The following is a 20,024-nucleotide window of genomic DNA, read 5'->3' on the forward strand; positions in this document are numbered from 1 at the left end:
TTGGGTTAATTATCCCTTTAAGATGGTATGGAGATCTTAAGAATATTTTAAGTCAGGACAATGTCTTTACACTTGTCCCATGTCCATTTGAGATTAAACAAAAATAATAATAATTACTGAATTCCAAAAAAGCCGTTTCAAATGAAAGTTGTGAAACAATTCTTTCAGCAATGTGACCAATTTAATAAACAATCTGGGAATCTGTTCAGAAAGTAATTTGAGGAATAATGGAAAAAACAATTCTCCAACCTAATCATCTGGAACTGAAGCCGAACGAGATAGAATATCAAGAAAAAATAAACATGCATCTTTAGTTGTCAGAGAGGCTAAATGAAATCTATAATAAAAAAAGTTTTTTGTCCGTGTAGCAAAAAACACGGCAACATTCAACACCATGTGGTACATCATGTAATTTTTGTAAGAAGAACCACACACACTGAAACAGAAGACAAGTGTATCCACGAGATGAAAAACCAGGCCTCAGATACAGAAGAAAAATACATTAATGATTATGGAATCTGGAGAATGCACTTACATCATCTCACTTCCCCTGACTTTGAATGAAGCGTGGAAGGATTCAGCTGGCCATTCACAAAACACCTCACCAAACTGTTTAGGCCACTTGAGTTTAACCTAGTTTCTCCTTACTTTACCTTCTACATTGAAAAGAAATGTTAACTTAAATATGCGCATCATGTGATAACATCTCAATTATTTATTTTTTTATTAAGTAAAATATATTTTTATTAATCGACCTGAATACATTTGGTTATACCAACAAAACTCATTTTAATAGTCAGATCAGGTAGAAATATCTCCTTAGAGTAACAATTCTAGGTTACCACTTTTTACAGTGTAGCATTGCATGTGTGTGAAGGAACTAAGTGAGCATTTTAATGAACCTTTCACTGTAGGGATGATCTGAGACATTTTAAGAGTAGTAATTTTGGCTGCTCTGCTTTAGATGTATGATAAAATGAATAAAAAGACAGCTGGAGTGCTATTAAAACATTGTCTGGAATACCTGATGTACAATACCTTTAAACAAAGTGATTATTTAGCTGAACTAATTGGTAGGAATTGCTCTTGTGAGCTGTCCAACTTAAATGTTTTTCATTTATATGCCTAAAATGTGAGCACTGGGAAATACTGTAAAAACTCATAACACAGACTATCTCAGTCCAGCTCTGAGACAGTCTCAAAGACACAGAGAGATTTTCACAGGAATTCTCAGGAAAATGTAAAGTATCTGGCATGATTACACATATTGTCCCTGAGGAATTATCTGGGCAATATGCCACAATATCTGATAAATTAAACTCTTGAACACCTGCGCCTTTAATAAATATGTGAACCAGGGCCTTTTTTTTTTTTAAACAAAGAAAACGTTCTAACAATTTTGTTTATTCCCTTTGGATTTGCCTGACTTTGATAAATACATGAAGAGAATGAGATGACATTTCATCACTCATGACAACAGCCACATGGAATATAACATTACCTAACAGTGACAGAGTGACAGCGGGAATGGTGACAGTTACACCACCCTGTCTTTTCCATGGGGATGAGGTGGATTATGAGCTAAACGTCTTAACGTACAAAATCTATTACTTTCTTTTCAGTAAGGTTGTTGTTTTCTATGAATGCTTCTTCTGTTGTACAAAATATACTGATATCCATTATTAAAAACCTTATTAATAGATTGATTTTATATATGGGGCCTGGTGGGATTTGCTAGTGGTTAGGTTTACATAATTTCCTTTTTTTCAAATTGGAAATTGAAGATTGAATATGATAGAATTTTGTCATGTTGACATCACATTTGTGAATGCATGAAAACTGACACAAAATTGAGTCTTGGTTGAAGTTAAGGAAAATGGTAATTGCAGTGAGGCTATTCTTGAAGAAAAATTAGTTGGGACCTGTTAAGATTTTATCATATTAAAAAAATCTAAACAAATCACTTCAAATTAGTGGACTCAAATTAGGCTATTCTCGAATAAATCTGACAATAACTAACCACAAAATTCTTCGAAAAATTTGAATGAATTGCATTTGCTGCATAATCTAGGAAACTATTTGGCTAACATGTTCTGAAATGTCTTTTAGTTTAGTCATCATTTCAATGCACCTTGAAGAAACTGACAACAGGAACTGTGAGTAAAAGGTTAACAATGAAAAAGTATGGAGTGCTCTCCAGATAAAATATGCCTTGCAGACTTTTATATGAGCTTTTTCATTAAACCTATGCTCTCTGGGGTATTCCGATCTAAAAGAAGACAGTGTGATATATTGGCTCTTAGAACAGTTTGTTTGTGTGTGTGTGTGTGTGTGTGTGTGTGTGTGAGAGTGAGTGTGGGCAGGTTTAAGTGGTTTACAAGGACTTGTTTTTAGGTTACAAACTGGTAATTACAAGGGTATTATGCTATAAATGTGGTTTATGGGGACATTTCTAGTGTCCCCATAATTTAAATCGCTTAAAAAAACATACTAAACTATGTTTTTTTGAAAATGTAAAAATGCAGAACATTTTTTGCGAGGGTTAGGTTTAGGGGTAGGGGTAGGGTTAGGGGATAGAATCTATAGTTCGTACAGTATAAAAATCATTTTGTCTATGGAGAGTCCTTATAAGGATTGCCGCACCAACATGTGTGTGTGTGTGTGTGTGTGTGTGTGTGTGTGTGTGTGTGTGTGTGTGTGTGTGTGTGTAAGAGAAATTCTTATTTCAAATACAGCTGAATTAACCCACAGTGGCTTGGTACATAACATTCTATACTGAGAAATAACTAACAATTTATTTAAAAAAAAAAAAGTCAAATGCACAGCATGACTGCTGACACTTTGTTTCTCTAAAGAAGTAAAAAACAATAAAAATCCCCTTTGCTTTCTGGTTTACACTGTGAAATGATTTGAAAATGTTATATTACAGTATACAGTATACCTGTACAGGTGCAGAGCTAATTTTGTATTAAACGATAATCAACTCTTTTCTTTGCCTGCTCTGAAATTATTCAAATTACTCACATTAGCCCCGCTCAAATTTAGCAACAGCAGCTGTTGAAACTATTACAGTCACTTTCATACAGCTGGTGTAGTTTTTATTTGACAGAAACAGTATTAAAAAAACATATCCAAAGCTAAATAAAAATCTGTTCACTTTATTTCAGTAGAAATGTGTGGACTGGTGATAATCCTAGCAGAGAAAGGATCCCAGCTAAGGCTAATGGATTAAAGCCCTGGTTGAATGAGGGATGGGAAGGAAGAGCAACAAATAGCTACTGTAGTTTTTGTGATCACAATTGTGCTGTAGTTATCCTCAGAGCGACGCTCAACTGCTATACTGTACGGTTACTCACTCAACATGGCTTTTATTTAATCAATCTTTAGTAAATTTCCTCTGAAACATTACTATTGTATACCAAAACCCTCTTGGTTTGGTTCAGCTACGAAATAGGATATCAGAAGACTACATAGGACAGTTCGGACTGCTGAGAGGATTATTGGTTGCCCCCTGCCATCCCTTAAATAACTATACACTTCCAAAGTGAGGAAAAAAACTGGAAATATCACTATGGACCCCACTCACCCTGCCCACTACCTTTTTGAACTGTTGCCTTCTGGCTGACGCTTCAGAGCTCTGAGCACCAGAACCGTCAGGCACAGGAACAGTTTTTTCCCCCAGGCTATCCATCTCATGAACAGTTAAATCTGCCCCTTTGAGCAATAATTAATGTGCAATACACAGCTTAGTCTTTTTATATTATCCAACACATCCTACATCTTCTGCCATTACATTCCCTTGCACTGTATATAACAGATTTGTATTTAGATTTGCACTACGTTTGTGTATTTGTGTGTGCATGTATGTATATGTATGTATATATATTCATATATATGTATGTGTATATATGTGTATATGTATGTATATATATATATATATATATATATATATATATACGTATGTGTGTATGTATGTGTGTGTGTATATATGTATGTATACATACACTAATGGTCAAAAGTTTTGAAACACTTATTCTTTATTATAATTTCTTTTCACATTTTAGAATAATAGTAAAGTCATCAAAGCTATGGAATAACATAAATGGAACTATGGGAATTATGTTGTGATTAAACAAAATCCAAAATAAATAAAAACTGTGTTATATTTTAGCATCTTCAAAGTAGTCACCTTTGCCTAGAATTTGCAGACATGTACTCTTGACATTTTCTCAACCAACTTCTTGAGGTATCACCCTGGGATGCTTTTTAAACAGTATTGAAGGAGTTCCCATCTATGTTGGGCACTTATTGGCTGCTTTTCTTTATTATTTGGTCCAAGTCATCAATTTCAAAAACTTTTTTTTATTTTTTTAAAATGAAATAAATTAATATGGTGGCACAATTATATTTTTGTCTACAAAACTAATTTCAAACATTTAAGCATACGCCTTCAGATCAAAAGATTTTTAAGATCATGAGAAACATTTCAGTCAAGTGTTTCAAAACTTTTGACCAATAGTGTATATATAATGTCTATTGTGTATTCTATATATACTTTTTTATTTTCAATATTTATCTATTTTTTATTCAATTTTAATTATTTTTTAAAAGTCTTGTTGCTGTTTTTGTATTGTTGTGTACAGGAAGCTCCTGTCACCAAGACAAATTCCTTGTATGTGTAAGCATACTTGGCAATAAAGCTCATTCTGATTCTGATTCTGATTCTGATTCTGAAATGTGGATACACCAAAAAACAGAAAAAGGTCACTTAAGATCTCTGCATACTTCCAATGAAATCGAAGAATGAACGGGTGTGATGTCATTTAGAGCCAAATCTGGCCAAAATTACAGTGTTTTTGAGTTTGTTTAGGTGGGTTGTAGCAGCTCGTCTGGGCAAACTTTTAGGAAAACTTCTTACCGTCAGCTAAACATTTTCATTGGTCCACATCACCGGTAGGAGTTACCTGGAGCTCCACCTACTTTGAGGCTGACAGCTACTTCCCGTTCAGTCAGTTACGATCAGTCGGCGTACAGAATTATTAGCGAGATGGTGCAAACATACCTACATCTATACGATTGTTCACTAAGAGACATTTTCCGTGACCATGTCATGCAATTTATTTTGTTTAATTAGTCTACAGTTTGAATAAATCTACTTAAATACTCTTAAGTGCCTATTCACTCATGTGCCATCTGCAACCGAAAGCCATTCACACATCTAACCATAGTACGGTATGCATATCATCATTCTTTTCTTTGTATTCTGCCAATTAACACTCTTTTATACACCCTTTGCTTTTAATATATTTTTATAAATCAACCTGAATACATTAGGTTATACCAACAAAACTCATTTTAATAGTCAGATCAGGTAGAAATATCTCCTAAGAGTAACAATTCCAGGTTACCACTTTTTACAGTGTAGCATTGCATGTGTGTGAAGGAACTAAGTGAGCATTTTAATGAACCTTACACTGTAGGGATGATCTGAGACTTTTTAAGAGTAGCAGTTTTGGCAAATGGAAAATAGAAATTGAAGTGAGGCTATTCTTGATGCAAAATTAGTTGGGACCTGTCAAGATTTTATCATATTAAAAAAAAATCTAAACAAATCACTTCACCTGGACTCAAATTAGGCCCATTAACAACCTTTTATACACCCTTTGCTTTTATCAGTGTCATCATAAATTACAATGTATATTATGGCAGCATATAGTTTGTTAGCTCATTAGCATCATGAATTCAGAATGTAAACAAGACAAATTACAAATATATACTGCATACTCTCACTGAGAACTTTTATTAGGAAACTAATAAAAAGGAACCATTTTATTTATTACATCTACTTATTCATGTGATTATCTAATCAGCCAATCGTGTGGCAGCAGTTCAGTGCATAAAATCATTCAGATATGGGTCAGGAGCTTCAGTGAATGTTCACATCAACCATCAAAATGGGGAAAAATTGGCATGATTGTTGGTGCCAGACGGGCTGGTTTAACTATTTCTGTAACTGCTGATCTCCTGGGATTTTCACATACAACAGTCTCTACAGATTTCTCAGAATGGTGCCAAAAACAAAAAACATCCAGTGAGCGGCAGTTCTGCGGACAGAAAAGCCTTGTTGATGAGAGAGGTAAATGGAGAATAGCCAGACTGGTTTGAGCTGACAGAAAGCCTAAGCTAATTCAGATAACCGCTCTGTACAATTGTAGAGAGCAGAACAGCATCTCAAAATGCATAACACGTCAAACCTTGAGGCAGATGGGCTACAACAGCAGAATACCACGTCGGGCACTTTATTAGGACCATAGTGTTTCTTATAAAGTGCTCAGTGAGTGTATATTTTACTTCATCGATGATCATCGAGTAGTTAAAACAGCTTCTTTTACTGATCCAGTGTGAATTCTACTCATAAGGCCTATTCGGACGGAAATGATTTTAAATGGGGACGTGAGGTAATTCCAGCATTTACAGGTTATAGTCTAGAAAAGGAGAGGAGTCATCATGAGGCATATCAAAGCGAGGTGAGAACATAATTTACCCATGAAATAGAATCTTTGGGGAAACTGAGACATCTACCATCTTCTGAAAAATTATACACACAACACTGTCAATTCGCAAAAAGAAAAACATAAAATTACTTGTATGATTAAAGGGGAGCAATCATGTAGATGATATTAACATGGTGAACCGTATTTATTACCATCCATTTGGTGAAATTACACCATCACTGCCAATAATATCATAAACAACATCCATCAGGTAGAGCATCCAAGAATATGGAACTTGCCATATTCACTTGCTGCTTGGAGCTTCAATATCCCAAAGGTCCTGATTATGCAAGAAAGTTTGGAAAAGAAAGATCTACCAAATGTGAAAATTTGAGACCAAATCTTATGACCAAGATGCTTGAGAGAGGATATACAAGGTTGTTCTTGTGTTTGTGTAAGTCTGTATATTTGCTAATGGAGATCTACCTTCCTACAGAGTTTTGTTCCAGCTCAGTCAAAAACAACTGAAACCTGAAATATTTGCCTTTGTAGGCAGTATAAAGTGAAGGTTTTAAGGCACATTCAAATCCAATGTAAATGTAAAATCCTGTCTACTAAGATGCTTTCAACTAGTCAGTTTTTGAAGGAAGCATAGATGCTTCGCTGCCAAAGATATCCCACAAACTTGTGCGTGCCATTCGACAGTTGGTGGAAAGAACACATATAGTATCTAAGGGAGTAAATTAATTTATAAAGATAAAATTTTTTATTTCTTTTATGACTCACTTTCTACAGGGTAGTAAGTATTGTAGTCATTAAATATTAGTTATCACTAAAGCTTACCTGAATTTGTTCTATTTCATTAGACACAACATTACGGTGTCTGAGACCAATTTCCTCAAGAGGTACCTTCATTCCAAAATTTTGTCTATTAAGTCATTGCTGACTGGCCTTCGGTTTCTGACACAGCCAAGATCTTTGGGTTCACTTGAAAATGATAGGCAGCTAATAGAGCAAGGCTGGAAATACATTTCAAAGAAGGGTGGATCTCCAAGAGCAGGCCTAAGCACCTCAGCTCGAAGAAAAACAAAAACAAATTCTATAAATTTATATCAGTTGAAAATGAGCCGTTGCTGTAAAGGAATAAGGGGGCAAATAAATTGTGGAAACGGTGACCCACAAGGGTAATTATTTTTTTATTGTTTTTATTATTATTGCGGTTATGTTTTGTAGAACAACTTAGCGATAATCATTGTGGGAGATTCGAAAAGTTGAGAAAATGTGCTCCTGAGTTTTGAAAGATTTCGATAGTTTTCTGCAATGCAGAACAGGTGTAGGGGCATAAGACATGGGGAACTGAAACAAAAGTGCACTCATTTGTCCAACACTGCAAAATCCAACACTGTAGATTAATGGGACCTGGCAGGCATTTATCCTTCCTTTGCTATTCCCTTAGACCCCTCCACTCCCACACTCCTATGCTTTGCTACTTTAAGTATAGCAGGATGGCGAAGAGCTGCAAGAGACGGCGTCCATTTCCCCATCCCAATGCTGAGGCATCACCAACCCGGGAACACCCAGCTCAGCACTTTCCAATCAACAGGCAGCCAATCAGCAAATTGCTGCCTACTACTACAAATTAATAGTCCCTATTCTGATGATCACATCCATTTATCTGCATGCAGGCATTACTCACTCTCCTATAATTCTGCCTGTCATGTATTCAAAGACTACAGAGATCTGATGCCATTTTGCAAGCCTTTAAGTAAGAGTCTCTGTATGGGGATCAATACCTATCTTGGCCTTTGCTCTATGAGCCTAAAAGCTGGATTTAATCAATTTAAGTCTCCACCTACAGACCTAGCTGCCAGCTTAAACGGAAGCTGCATTGTCCAAAAGGATATTTCTGTAACAGCACAGATTTAATGAAAATCAAATGAAATAAGTCATTGGTTGTGATTCTGCAAACATAATGCTACAGTTTTGCATTCAGTGTGGATAGAAAAATCGCTTGTCACTGGAAGCCTGTTGCATCGCACCTGGTTAGTACACAGTGCTTTTTGTTTTGTTCAAAATTCACTTTTATGGTTAATTTTCAAAGAGAAACAAACTTAATTTTTTTTTTATTCATGTCAAGTTTCATATATCATGTAGGTTTGACCTGTCTATGATCCAGGTGGCAAGACCAGGTTTCTGCCTGGTATTAAGATGCATTTCGGGTAATCTGATCACATGTGATCAGTGCTAAGTACAGGTCTAAACAGGGTCTTAACCATTTTGTGATCGGATCACAAAAACCACATACGAATGTGGTCAAAAATGCATGTGACCAGATAACATTTGCAAATCTGCCGGCCACCCCAAAAGTGCCATTGCGCCCTCTGCCATTGATCGAGGTCCCCTTCGAGAGAATTGGCACGGACCTTGTCAGACCATTAGAGTGGACTGCATGTGGCCATCGCTTTGTATTAGTTCTGATAGATTATGCAACGCAATATCCGGAAGCAGTGCCTCTTCACAACATCTCAGCACATAGTATTGCAGAGGCACTCTTCAAAATGATCTCCCGAGAGGGGATTCCAAAGGAAATCCTCACTGACCAAGGCACAACATTCATGTCACGTACACTACGTGAACTGTTTGAATTATTAGGCATTAAATCGTTTCGCACCAGTGTTTATCACCCGCAAACCAATGGGTTGGTCAAACGATTTAATAAGACCTTGAAAAACATGATTCGTAAGTTTGTACACAAAGAAGCTATAAATTGTGATAAGTGGCAGTACGAGAGGTCCCGCAAGCCTCCAGAGGGTTTTCCCCATTTGAGCTACTGTATGGGCGTCGGCCACGCAGCATGCTCGACGTCATACGGGAAGCTTGGGAGGAAGGACCTTTGAATAGTAAAAAACAAATTCAATACATTCTTGACCTTAGAGCAAAACTCCACACTTTGGGGCAGGTAACACAGGAGAACTTGCTCCAAGCGCAAGAACGTCAACGGCGACTGTACAACAGGGTCACTCGACTACGGGAATTCGCACAGGAAGATAAAGTGCTTGTATTGCTGCCCACTTCGAGCTCCAAATTACTCGCCAAGTGGCAAGGACCCTTTGAGGTCACACAATGGGTTGGAGATCTCGATTATGAGGTTAGGCGAACGGATAGGGGAGGGGCATGTCAAATCTACCACGTCAACCTCCTCAAATCATGGAGGGAGGCGGTGCCTGTAGCCTTGGCGACGGTAGTTCCGGAGAGGGCGGAGCTCGGGCCGGTGGTATCTCCCAAACCAAATTCATTCACACCGGTCCCTTGTGGAGACCACTTCTCACTTTCGCAGCTTACAGGCATTGCCTGGTTGCAAGCAGAATTCGCAGACGTGTTTTCACCCCTTCCCGGTCGCACGAACCACATAGAGCACCATATCGAGACCACCCTGGGGGTGGTGGTTCGTAGCCTCCCCTATCATCTTCCTGAACACAAGAAAAAAAATTTCAGGAAGAATTAGAGGCAATGCTTGAAATGGGCACAATGCAAGAGTCACACAGCGATTGGGCCAGCCCGGTAGTTCTGGTACCGAAGAGCGACGGCTCGGTCTGGTTCTGTGTTGACTACCGGAAAGTGAATGCGGTGTCCAAATTTGACGCTTATCCAATGCTGCAAATTAATGAGTTACTCGATTGGTTGGGCACGGCTCAATTTTACTTGACGCTGGACTTAACAAAGGGTAATTGGCAGATCCCTTTAACTTCAATATCCCAAGAAAAAAACTGCTTTTTCCACACTGTTCGGATTACACCAATTCGTGATGCTTCCATTCGGTTTGTTCAGAGCCCCGGCCAAGTTTCAGCGCCTTATGGACAATATTATAATTTATATTAATGACTGGTGGCGACATATGCAACATCTGAGTTCTGTTCTGAGAGCGCTGCAGCAGGCGGGACTCACGGCCAATCCGAAGAAGTGTGCAATTAGGCGGGTGGATGTTAGGTATCTGGGGTTCCACTTGGGTCACGGGCAGGTGCGTCCAAGGTTAATAAAACCGCAGTGATTGCAGTTTGCCCGACACTCAAGACCAAAAAGAGGTGAGGCAGTTTTTGTGGCTGGAAGGCTACTACAGGAGGTTTGTGCCTAGTTATTCTGATGTCACCAGCCCGCTGACTGACCTTACTAAAAAGGGGGCTACCGATTCCGAGTCATGCTGACAGGCTTTCCTTAAGGTAAAGCCCGCACTTTGTGGGGGGCTGCTGTTATATGCACCTGACTTCTCTCTCTCCTTTATTCTGCAGACGGATGCATCTGACAGGGGGCTGGGGGCAGTGCTTTCGCAGGAGGTGGGAGGGGAGGAACGGCCAGTACTGTTTATTAGTCGCAAGCTCTCCTTCAGGGAGATAAAGTACAGTACCACCAAGAAGGAGTGTCTTGCGATTAAGCGGGCTGTTCTTACCCTCTGCTACTATCTGCTGGGGCGGGCCTTCACCCTCTGTTCCGATCACGCTCTTCTGCAGTGGCTCCACTGTATGAAGGATACTAACGCGTGGATCACCCGTTGGTATCTGGCTCTTCAGCCCTTTAAGTTCGAGGTGATCCACAGACCGGGGGCGCAGATGGTTGTGGCTGACTTTCTCTCCAGAAATGGGGGGGGAGTAGGCAGGCCAGATGTGTCCCCGGCCTGAGTCAGCGGTGGGGGTATGTGGCATGGGGGGGCTTGGTCATGTGTCTGTCTGCGGGAGAGGGAAAGTGGTAAGGCTCGTCACCTGGGCTGTAATTACTCTAACACCTATCTCTCATTATAGTGAAGGCAGAGGGAGACCTGATAAGGCTCGCCAGAGCGGCAGAGGAGAGAGAGACAGATCAGAGTCTATGTGTCTGTTACCAGAGAAAAAGTGTTTTTGATTTAAGCTGAAAAGCAGACTTTTGTTTTATTTGATAATAAAGACTGACCTGTTTCGTTGTCTCCTGACTCCTCCACTGCCCATGAACTCAATCTTATCACAGTGTTTTACCTCCTTGGGGATACCACTGACCACTTTTCTTCATGTCCACAGATGTGAACATCATGTCTCTCAAACATCTAAAAAAATTAGCTATTACATGAATATTATGTCTCAATTTTTTACATGCCTATGCATGCACACATACACTTTTTTAAGTGCTTAGAGCTGTTCTGTAGATAAGAAATTATACTGCTCATAAAAAATATCCAAAAACCACTGTAAAAAAATCAAGCCACTTGTATTGAAATCATAAGTTTAACTTAACTAAGCTAAATTTAAGTTTGCTGCCTTACATTTCTAAGTAAAATCAAAGTGGTGCCAAAGTTAAACCTGCAAAAACAATGTTCATTGCACTTTTTCAACCACTTTTAATTTAATTACTGATAAAGAAAATAGATTAGAAATGACAGAAATTATGACAAGTTAAAGCTGATGTATGCAATTTAATCGATGTTAAAGCCATGACATACCTTTTTAATTATTTTAATATGTTCCTTGAGGTTCACTTGTAATATAAGTAATGTTTTTTTTAAAACAGTCATATATTTGCAGTAGCGGTTTTATCCACCACACAAACCACGCAATTGTGTGGGGCCCCGGACGTTGGGGGGGCCCCCGCCCCGGTAGAAAAGCTCCGCAAAACATTTTGTTCTGGGTACACGCGCGAAAACGCTGTTGTCAGCGCTTTTAGAGCGGTTCATGTTAGAAGCCACCAGGGTCGTGACAGGTGAGTTTTTTATGTAGGGTTCGGGTTTGTAATTTATGAAAAAATATATAGGCCGTCCGAACTTGTTTCGCACACACGCTCTCACTCACAGATACGCGCGAACGGATGAGTTAGGGGCCGTTGACACGAACGTGTTTTTGCCTGCGTCTGCTCTGTTTTTCCATTGTTTTGGTGAAAAATTGGGTGAAAAGGGGGAAAAATCTAAAAAAAAAAAAAATAAAAAAAACATTATTCCAGATTGTTCTGCAACAAGCAAAGTTTCAGCGCTTGATAAATGTCAATGGTTTTTTTCCCCCTTCTGCTCTAGTGTGCTGAGGTGCTTCCATGCCTTGTATGTTTATTGTTACAGTTACGTATGTTGCCTACAATGCTTACAAAAAATACAGCCTCAGTGTCAGAATATAAGCTCCAGGTGAAAGTAAAGTAAATAAGACAGGAATATATTACTATTGTATACAACAAATCCTCAAAGTAATAATAATACTGTATCATTTTATAATGACAAACTGGACCTCAATAAATAATTGTTGGGTTATAATATTAATAAATAACTGAATTCCAAAATGTTGGAATTAGTAGGTTTTTCACACCCTGTTCACAAAAAATAAAAATAAAAAACATTGTTTTGTAAAAATATATGTAGGTAAATATTGCTTTTTTTTTTTTTTTTTTTTTACTGTATTGTGGAAAAACTGGAAAACATGCATTAATTATCTTTAACTAGATTTTTATTTCATTAAACATTTTGAATATACTTGGCTACAATGGCTGATAGGATGAATTTAAAATTATGATTTAAAATACATTTTATGTAATTTTTTTAAGCAAAATTTTCCAAATGGGGCCCCGGCTTGGTTGGTTGCTTGGGGCCTCAGAAATCGTAAACCTGCCCCTGTATATTTGTAAAACATGATAATTTTCCACTCTCATTCTGACCCTCTGTCAGAAACGCTTGGTTTTGGTGCTGATTCTCCTTTCAGACTTGACAGTAAACACCCACTGTTATGATTGGCTCTCTGCTCTTGACTGACCTGCTCTCTCTACTTGAATCTCAATGCTCACCACTACAGGGTGGGCTACGGTAGTGATTAAAGGTAAAGTAGGAGTTGATGTGTTGTTGTGGAGGCGGTCATTCATAAGTTGATTTCCCCAGAAAGTGTACACACTGTAGTCCTGTACTATACTGAAAAAATATTAACCTAAAGAAAGTGCTTCTAAATATAAATGAACTGAGAATGAACTCAAATTAACTTAAACATATATTATTTAACATCACTGAATCAACTTGAGTACATTAGGTTACACCACCAAAACAAATTTTAATTGTTAGATCATCTAGAAATAGCTCTTTAAGGTAACAATTGCAGGTTAACACTTTTTATAGTGTAGCAATATTAGCGCTACTAAGCACTGTTTGCTTAAGCGGTCTGTCAATCAAATTAAATTAGTTTGAAAACACAAATCCATTTTGTGACACTAGTGTCGCAGAAATGACACCCATCAGCTTTAAATGGATAGAAACAAATATGGTCTTACAGGGTAGAAGATACAGTACACATAGCAACACCAATCAATCAATAAAACAAATGAGCTGTTCTTTTAAGCATGGCTTATTATCTGTGTGGATACTCTGTGTGCTTATGATTTCTCTATGAATCTTTCCCTTGTTGCTGAGAGAGAATTTCTGCCTGTCCTCATTGCTGGTTATGGAGGGGATGATAAAGTTGCTTCGCCCACCTCATTGGCAGGGGTTTGCAGCCTTCTTAAGGCCTTGTAAATCTTGTTAGAAGGGGAGCATGGCAGTTGTGGAGGATTCTGCTTCCTCTTTGCGTTTGCTGCTGAGATGAATCAGCTCAGGTAAAAAAAGAGTCCAATCTGACACTAATCACCAGTCAAAGACAAACAGTTGTGAACCCAGTGGGTGAGGAAAAATGACAGTCTTGGACTGAAAAATGATGCAGAGTAAATAAAATAGATCAAATATTATGTTTAATAATTATTCATTTATTGATATTTGATATTTATTGATTTATTGAAGTTTTTGCATTGCTTAGGACATGACAGGTTAAGCTACTTTGAATATTGTTTTAAATCAAAAAGGAAATTTCATAATTTTTTTCAGAGGTTTTTAAATCACATTCCATGAAAATGTGTTGGGAGGGTTACTTTTGAAATGTATTCCACTACAGATTACAGAATATATGCTGTAAAATGTAATTTGTAACGTATTCCATTAGATTCCTCAAGGTCAGTAACGTATTCTAAATACTTTGGATTACTTCTTCAGCTCTGGTAGATTTTTTCACTTGTTTTGACTATAAAAACTCTGCCAGTACAGTAAGACAAAATACACATGTTAAAAATACATTCTCTGAATAACCTAAATATCTTATGCAGTGTTGTTTCTAAAACAAGATAAATCAAATTGATCTTGTTTTAAGGATTTTTAGATATTTTTACAGAAAAACAATACAAAAATTATTATCAAGAATACGATTTTTGCCCTAATATCAAAGGTCTTACTAGAAAAAAGAAATTATGATCTAACGTGAATTTTCTTGATAAAAAAAATATGATCGTGTCTGGTAATGTGCATGTAAAATGGCTAGAAATAGCATTTTAGCTTAGCGTAAAGTTGACAATATACACAAGGTTTATTTCTATTTCTAAGTTCTCCAAACTTACTTCAATCTTACTTCTCTGTCTGCTCGTATGAATGTAACACATCATAAGAAAGTGTTTCACCGCTGTTCAAATGCACTTTGAATCGCATCATTTATATGTATAAATATTTTCCATCTGAAAGGACTAAATATTAAATGAACAAATGACAAAAAAATGCAAAGTAATCTCTTCAGTAATCAAAATACTTTTTGAATGTAACTTTATTCTAATTACCAATTATTTAAATTGTAACTGTAGTGGAATACAGAATATCGCTATATAATTTTTTGCTTATATCGCCCACTCCATCACATTGTTATTTAATAAATAAACCCTTTTTTGTTGATTTTCCTGAGAAAAAATAATAATGAATATTTAGTAATATATACCATTACCGTGATATAAAATTACTCATACTGTGATATAGAATTTTGGTCATATCGCCCACCCCTAGTATGTATCACAGCAGTTTCCAGATGAAATAAACACTAGAGGCACTACAACAATAATTAGTTTTTATACACTTTCACACAAATCACAAGTATAATGGCAGATTATCAGTTCATAAACACTTTTTGTAGAACACTTATTATGTAGAAGTATCCAAATTGCAAATGTATCACGCACAACTTTTAAGGCGTTACATTTCAACGCCTGCATTTCATAACCAACTACATTTATAAGGTTTTTTGAGTGCAGTCAATTGTATATTTTGCTTTGTTTTTGAGTTGTGTCTGTGACATAATCTATCCTTTTGGCTGGTCCGAAATTCTGATCACAGATTATATATACATTTTCTGAGATTTAAAAAAGAAAAGTGTTTTCTGTACAAGATTGCCATACTATACAGATTTTTTTTACACACCCCCAAACGACACCCCCCGAAACAAACTGTGGTTGGTTGCTTTAACATGTCTGTCAGACGGTCTCTTTCTGACTAAGCGAGAAGTTCTTGGCTAGAATAAGCTATAATGTGGACCGTGTAGCATAGACAAAAGGCCTAGCGGGTGAAGTGTACATTTTAGACTGGTTTCAATTCTTAAAGGTGAGAAGGGATCATCTATTGAACACATGGAATCAGAGAGCAAACACAGATAGACACACTGAGGCCAGAAAAGAGAATGTTTTTACTGGTTAACTAAATATCAAAAGACGCCATCTGTCGATATCTAACCATCAAAGGTTATCCGTTCAGCAAAGCTTGATGTGATCTACTCTGACCACTACAGTTTACACAAATTACATTGGTTACTTTAAAAAAGAGTTCTTGATTAAAAAAAGAGTTCACAGCAACAGTCCTTTACGAGCAAAGCACACCACACAGGGACAGAGTGAGCTAATCCATGAGTGGACCTAGAGCCCGTGAAAAAAAATCACTCACACTCTAGTGGCCAAACTTCTCCTTTCAGAGATATTTATAGGCCTTTCACTGAGCTTTTTCCTTACAATTTGTATTTGTACAGACATATATATATATATATATATATATATATATATATATATATATATATATATTGTTTTTTATTTTTTATTGTTTTTTTTTATTTATTTTTTTTATTGTGTATTTCTATATATACATATAATTTCTATTGGCCTTTTATTATTATTATTATTATTATTATTATTATTATTATTATCTCTGTCTTATTGCTGTATTGTTTGTGTACTGGGTGCTTCTATCACCAAGAAAAATTCCTTGTATGTATAAGCATATTTGGCAATAAAGCTCATTCTGATTCTGATTCTGATAAGACGTTCAGATATGGAGAAGTGGGCAAAAGGCAAACCAGGGGACTTTTGAATGACAGCTGTGAAAACTAGGGGTGTGAATCTTTGAGTTGACAATGAATCATTTAAATTCAAAGTGAATTCAAAGTGCAAATTCAGAATGATTCAACTGAGTTGGGGAAAGTGAACAATGATTAGATCCAGTAACTTTATAAAATGCAAACAAATCTAATGTATTGTAGGCAAGAAAAATAATGACATAGTTCTTTAGACTGTTTATTGGAACTAAAGTAAGTTGATAGGAATTTCAAATAGGCTCTTGGAATGTAACAAAAAGTGTAATACAAACAATGTGTGTACAGAGTGTGGTACTGTATGTGCATACACAGCGGTTACATTGAGATTTTGGAGACCCTAAGATCTGGTGGTAATCATGGTTATACTATATATATATATATATATATATATATATATATATATATATATATATATATATATATATATATATATATATATATAATCTAATAATGCAAAAAAAAAAATATATATATATATACACAGTGTTGGGTAAGTTACTTAAAAATAGTAATCCACTACAAATATTTCTCTAAAAATAAAATCAGATTACTTTAATAATTACTTCTCTGAAAAAGTTATCACATTTCTAATTACTTTACTTGTAAGTTACTTTAGAAAACACTTTTCTGCTCAATAAATTCAAAATAATGTCTATATTTCTTTCTTGTTCATTGTTACACACAAGTCATACACTCAGCACCACACATTTCTCCTTTACAATGACTCGTTACGGGGCCATAATTCATGTATTCTACATAAATAATATATTAGAAATAGGCATAACTCTATAATGTACTTAAAACTAATTAAATTAACTAAAATGTCAATAACTTTAATCTGGTTACAAGAATTTAAAATGTAAAGCATTACACTACTTTTTTAGATTACAAAAAACTGATTACTTTGTAACTGGATTATACCCAACACTGATTATATACATATATTACTAATTTAAAACAATCAACATTGATTTCAATCAATGCATTGAGAAAACAATTAAATTGTTACACTCCTTGTGAAAACAGATAGGAGGGTTTTATGTCTGTAGAGTGTAATACATAGAGGACAGTAAAAATAAAAATATGAGTGTGTGTCCATTGCTTTTGTTGTTCATGTGAGTGTAGGGTGTCTCAGGATAAAGATGAGATGACAATAACTGTTTATATTATTAGTAGGTGGCCACACTTCTTCATTATGCATGATAAGTGTGTGTGTGTGTGTGTGTGTGTGTGTGTTAAAAAACATACTAAACAATGTTTTATTGAAAATGTAATAATGCAGAAAGTTTTTTGTGAGGGTTAGGTTTAAGGGTAGGGTTAGGGTTAGGGGATAGAATCTATAGTTCGTACAGTATGTGTGTGTGTGTGTGTGTGTGTGTGTGTGTGTGTGTGTGTGTGTTTGGGCAGGTTTGGGTGGTTTACGAGGACATTTTTTTAGGTTACAAACTGGTCATTACAAGGGTATTATGCTATAAATGTGGTTTATGAGGACATTTCTAGTGTCCCCATTATTCAAATCACTTAAAAAACATACTAAACGATGTTTTATTGAAAATGTAAAAATGCAGAATGTTTTTTGTGAGGGTTAGGTTTAGGGGTAGGGGTAGGGGTAGGGGATAGAATCTATAGCTTGTACAGTATAAAAATCATTATGTCTATGGAGAGTCCTCATAATGATAGCTGCACCAACATGTGTGTGTGTGTGTGTGTGTGTGTGTGTGTGTGTGTGTGAATTGTATTCCTGCTGATTCAACTCATGCTTTATTCAAAGTGTGCTCTGCTGGGGAGTGGGTGGGTGGGGGAAGGCAGCCCATCAGCAGTGTTACCCAGTTGACTGAGCACAGTGGGGTGAGTTGGCAGCCTCTGTCATTTCTCTGGCAAAGAAAATCAACACTCTTCCCTAACAACACTTCACACTGTTTTCTCTATTTCCTCAACTTGGTCAGTATAAAATTTACTTCCCAGCGATAATCTTCGTGATAGCATATTCAAATAATAATCGACCTGTGAGAATTATTGATATCTAAATACAGTAGGTCTATGTACTGTATGTTAAATATGCACTACATGAGCAAACGAATGTAGACACCCCCTTCTAATTAACAGGTTTGGTTATGCTCAACAATCACATATGGTTGTGTCATGTTTGGGTGTCCACATACTTTTTGCAATATAGTGTATAAAGAAAAAATCGCAACAGAAGTTTTCAAAAAGCTTTGAGTAAAAGCACATGTCATCTACTAATGAGCTACACAAATCAACCATATGCTAAATTTATGAATACCACCAGCTCAAACTTACTCTGAGACCTTGACGAACCATAAACCTTTCCATCAATTAATTTGTGCCCTTAGAAAAATATCCTCTCATTATGCAGATCCTCCTTTTACTGTGGCCAGAGGAAATAAATTAATATTGTGGCTTAGTGATTTCTGTATGTGTTCGTACAGTCCACTGCATTCCAACTATACAAGCTGCTTTACGAAAGATTTATCAAAGATGTGATGAGGAATGGCTTACTCTTCCTTACCCTGTTGTTTACTTGGTAGGATAATGCAAGGATCTTTTTCAGTTGTTATATAAAGCTGACATTAACACACGTTTTTTAGCTAATTGCTCCTCAATGATATACAGTACTATGCAAAAGCATTTGGCACATAAGATGTTTCACAAAAACATTTGTCTTTAGATGGTTATTTTTATCTTCTGCTTTAATGTGTTAATAAAAATATATATTTTAGATTCCCAAACATTTCTTTAGCGAATAGAATAGAATAGAATAGAATAGAAGAACAGGGAGCCCTGCAGCAGATGGCATGGGCCCCCACAGTGTCCCCCACTGAACATCGAGTCAGTCTGGGATTACATGAAGAGACAGAAGCAATTGAGCCTAAACACATTGAAGATATGTGGCAAATTATCCAAGATGCTTGAAACATCCTATCTGCCAAGAACCTTAAAAAACTGTGTCCAGGTGTACCCAGGAGAATTGGTGCTGTTTTGATGACAAGGGTGGTTACACAAAATATTAATTTAGCTTTTTATTTTATATTTACTGCACTTTGTATGACATTAATTGATCAATCAAAACTATTTATGGCATTACTTTTGAAAATATTTTCACTATACAACATTTTTCACAAGTGCCTAAGACTTTTGCACAGTACTGTACACTGATCAGCCACAACATTAAAACCAAGTGCCTAATATTGTGTAGGTCGACGGAAATGCCTTGTTGATGAGAGAGGTCAACAGAGAATGGCCAGACTATTTCGAACTGACAAAGTCTACGGTAACTCAGATAACCGCTCTGTACAATTGTGGGAAGAAGAATAGTGTT

The 20,024-nt window shown here is 36.5% G+C and overlaps 1 protein-coding gene across 1 annotated transcript in view; it reads right to left on the reverse strand.

The window, feature by feature from the left end:
• LOC127409783 (potassium voltage-gated channel subfamily H member 5-like) overlaps nt 1–20,024 on the reverse strand; it is a 154,516-nt gene that overhangs the window by 10,599 nt on the left and 123,893 nt on the right. The window lies entirely within an intron of this gene.

Source organism: Myxocyprinus asiaticus, chromosome 19 (assembly GCF_019703515.2).
Source record: "Myxocyprinus asiaticus isolate MX2 ecotype Aquarium Trade chromosome 19, UBuf_Myxa_2, whole genome shotgun sequence".
Classification (NCBI taxonomy): Eukaryota; Metazoa; Chordata; class Actinopteri; order Cypriniformes; family Catostomidae; genus Myxocyprinus; species Myxocyprinus asiaticus.